The 4,275-nt window shown below is 44.0% G+C and overlaps 1 pseudogene; it reads right to left on the bottom strand.

The window, feature by feature from the left end:
- Positions 1-910: 910 nt before the first annotated feature.
- Positions 911-2,740, bottom strand: LOC129680316 (40S ribosomal protein SA-like; annotated as a pseudogene).
- Between the last annotated feature and the right edge of the window lie 1,535 nt (positions 2,741-4,275).

The following is a 4,275-nucleotide window of genomic DNA, read 5'->3' on the forward strand; positions in this document are numbered from 1 at the left end:
ACTATTTCTAACAGGAACTCAATGACTGGCTCTTTGGCCTCCCCATCCCCCAAGGGAGGAGCAGTCCTGTTAGGCCACAGAGGAGAGCTTTGCAGCCAGTCCTGAAGATACCTGATAAAACAGGATCAGATGAATGGGGAGGAGGTCCCCCCTATCAGTGGACTTGGAAAGGGGCATAGTGGAGACGAGGGAGGGAGGGACTGGGAGGGAATGAGGGATCGGGACACGGCTGGGATACAGAGTTAATAAAATGTAACTGATAAGAAAAAAATAAAATTAAAAAAAAAGAGTAATAATAATAAAAAGCAACCTTTCTATGTTTGATGTTGTAAATTCACATGACCAGAGGTGGGGTTCTTTGACAGGAGAGCCTTGTACAAGTCTTACCTAGTAACTGTGGAATGGTTTTAATGAGGCTCATATATCTTCACATAAAACCTTAAATAGACAATGAACTACAGGTATCGGAGAAAAGCAGGTGCTGGAGAGGAGCTTCTCCACAGGGAAGAGCACACCAATTGATTGCCAAAAGGCCATTACCAAAAACATGCACACGAGCGACCGTACTTGACCGTACTTGAACTGAGCATGTTGCATTTAGAAATACATATGTATGCAAATATACATGCGTGCAATAACAATTAGTGAAAAAGAGTCCATGAATTGAAGGTAAGTGGAGAGAGGTGAATGGGGGGTGTTAGGAGGGAGGAAAGGGAAGGAAGAAATGTTGCAATTATATTATAATCTTAAAAAAAGATCCAAACAAACAAATCTTAAATAATGCACAGATTACTCTTAATAAAACATAACAATTTATGTGTCTTTTTTTTTTTTCAGCTTTAAGAGCTTTATTTTCTTTCCCACTCTTTTTTTTTTTTTTTTTCCTTTGCTCAGGTGTCTGCAGAGGAGCTCAGGACCAGTCAGTGGTGGCTCTACTCCACTCGGTGGCCTGCGCTGTGGGAGCGGCTGACCAGTCCTCAGTGGCCGGCTGGGCACTCCAGTCTTCAATAGGGAACTGCTGGATGGGCACAGAGGGCACCTGCACACCCTTAGACCAGTCTGCCACCTGGCTGAGCAGCAGGGAATTCAGGAGTGGGAGCAGTCCGTTCAGCCTGGAAGTCCTCCTTGGGCACGGCTTTCTCAGCCACAGCCTGCTCCTCCTTCTCAATCTCCTCTGGGTCTCTGTAGAAGTAAAGATCAGGCATAACCTCCCATGGGTGCTACGGGAGATAGTGCCATGCAAGAGAAGTACTTCCCGGGCCAGCATCACCACAGCAGACCCCCCTAAGTGAGCTCCCTTGTTGTTGCACGGGGTGGCAATGTCCACATAGCGCAGAGGGGAATCTGTGTTGCACAGAGCGATGGTGGGCAGGTTGATGGAAGAGGCCTCTCTGAGGTCAGCCCTGGGACCAGTCATCCCTAGAAGCTGAGGCTCCCCGAAGGCTGCTTGGATCTGGTTGGTGAAGGTCCCAGGTTTGAAGCGGCCAGCAATTGGAGTGGCTCCAGTGACAGTGGCAAACTTCAGCACAGCTGGCTGACCGGTGTTCCTGGAGGAGATGACATCAGCAGGGTTCTCAATGGCAACAACAGCCCGAGCCGCAAGCAACAGCTTCTCCCAGGTCCTCTTCAGATTTATGTTGTAGATACCATCACTCTTCCTTTCGCAGAGGTATTGCTCCATCTGAAAGTCAGGGTTGGTGCCACCTAACTGGATTCCTGCGGTGCTGGAGTCCCTGCAAGAACAGCAAACAGCTCTAGAACTCATAGTATGGGGCCCACCAGTAGCAGAGCCCTGATGGGTTTGTCTTGGCATGGCATGGCCCCAAGAACTAAATGTCCTGAGGACTTTATGCTATTATGGAGTATAGCTCTGCCTGTTATTCTTTTATTCTTTCGGGCCTCATGATCCTCCCAGAATATGAATCGTGTGAAAACTCTAACGGGCTTCCAGCCCCTGACTGGGCAGTCTATCTGGAACTTACAATTAACAATATTTTATCTTTTTTTGGGCGTGGTTGCTGGAGCAGATTAGTGATTTAACCACCACCCTTGAGAAGAACCTTACATATATATATATATATGTAAGGTTGGGTTGGGACTCACTCTCTGGAGTTTGCTTCTCCACCGAATATGGGAATGTATATATGTATGTATGTAGGTACATATGTATGTATGTATATATGTATGTACATATGTATGTGTAAAATAAAAGAAGTCTGTCAGAGAAGCTAAATAAAGAAAAGTTAAGCAAAGGAGAGACTTGTTGAAGCCTACCTGAGGGAGTCTGTCTTACTTCATCAAGTGTGAGAGTGTGTGTGTGTGTGTGTGTGTGTGTGTGTGTGTGTGTGGTCTTTTTCTCTCCTTTCTTTTTCTTTTTAGATGCTTTGCCACTACCCAGTGGAAAGCCAAAGCTAGAGCCAACGGCCCTAGTCGATGCTTACGTGGTAGATGTAAGCCCATGCCAGGAAGTTATCAGCACTGGCTAACGCCAGTAATTTAATTCTGGCCTCTCAATTTCCCACTATCAGTGGAAATTACGCTTGGTAACAGTGAGTTCTGGCCTGGAAAAATACCCTCAGAAAAAGTCTGCTGGGTTACCAGGCAGGTGGCAGCATGGGATCTGTGCCCTAACTCAGTTCATCTCCAGTTTTGCAATGTTGAAGCTGGTCTTTGACACTGAGGCAAGGAGTTTGAGTACATCCTCTTCCTTCATCTGCAGGACATCAAGGGTTCTGGACATTGTATAAGTTTCCATTTAAGTTACAACAGGAATCAAGAAAAATGGTGCTTGGCTAACTGGATGTCTCCATGTAGAAAAATGCAAATAGATCCACATTTATCACCCTGCACAAAACTAAAGTTCAAGTGGATCAAAGACCTCAACATAAAACCAGACACACAAAATCTGTTAGAAGAAAGAGTGGGGAAGAACCTAGAACTCATTGGCACAGGACACAACTTCCTGAACAGAACACCAACAGCTCAGGCTCTAAGATCAAGAATCAATAAATGGGACCTCATGAAACTGAAAAGCTTCTGTAAAGCAAAGGACACTGTTGTCAGAACAAAACAACAGCCTACAGACTGGGAAAGGATCTTTACCAACCCTATATCTGACAGAGGGCTAATATCCAGAATATATAAAGAACTCAAGATATAAAAAACAACACATCAAAGCAATCCAATTAAAATATGGGGTACAGAGCTAAACAGAAAATTCTCAATTGAGGAATAACAAAAGGAAGAGAAACACATAAAACAATGCTCAACATCCTTAGTCATCAGGGAAATGCAAATCAAAACAACCCTGAAATTTCACCTTACACTTATCAGAATGGCTAAGATAAAAAAAACTCAAGTGACAATACATGCTGGAGAGAATCTGGAGAAAGGGGAAACCCTTCTCCATTGTTGGTGGAAATTAAATTTGTACAACCACTTTGGAAATCAATCTGGCGCTTTCTCAGACAAAAATAAATAGTGGTACCTCAAGATCCAGCTATATCACTCCTGAGCATATATTGAAACTATGCTCAAGTATACAACAAGGATATTTGTTCAACCATATTCGTAGCAGCTTTATTCGTAATAGCCAGAACCTGGAAACAACCCGAATGTCCCTCAATGAAGGAATGGATACAGAAATTGTGGTACACTTACACAATGGAATACTACTCAGCAGTCAAAAAGGAGGAAATCATGAAATTTGCAGGCAAATGGTGGGAACTAGAAAAGATCATTCTGAGTGAGGTATCCCAGAAACAGGAAGACACACATGGTTTATACTCACTTATAAGTGGATATTAGACATATAATATAGGATAATCATACTAAAATCTGTTCATCTAAAGAAGCTGAGATAGAAGGAGGACCCTGGGTAAAATGATCAGTCCTCACTCAGAAAGGCAAATGGGATGGACATTGGAAGAAGGAGAAAACAGAGAACAGGACAGGCGCCTACCACAGAGGGCTTCTGAAAGACTCCACCCAGCAGTGTATCAAAGCAGATGCTGAGAATCATAAACAAACTTGGGCAGAGTGCAGGAAATCACATAAAACAAGGGGGAGATAGTAAGAACTGGAGAGGACAGGAGCTCCACAAGGAGAGCACAGAACCAAAACTAGGCATAGAGGTCTTTTTGAAATTGATACTCCAACCAAGACCATTAATGGATGTAACCCAGAATCCTTGCACAGATGTAGGCCATGTTAGCTCAGTATCCAATTGGGTTTCCTAGTAAGGGGAACAGGGACTGCCTCTGACATCAACTCAGA

This window comes from Psammomys obesus, unplaced genomic scaffold (assembly GCF_907164565.1).
Source record: "Psammomys obesus unplaced genomic scaffold, mPsaObe1.curated_primary_1811, whole genome shotgun sequence".
NCBI lineage: Eukaryota > Metazoa > Chordata > Mammalia > Rodentia > Muridae > Psammomys > Psammomys obesus.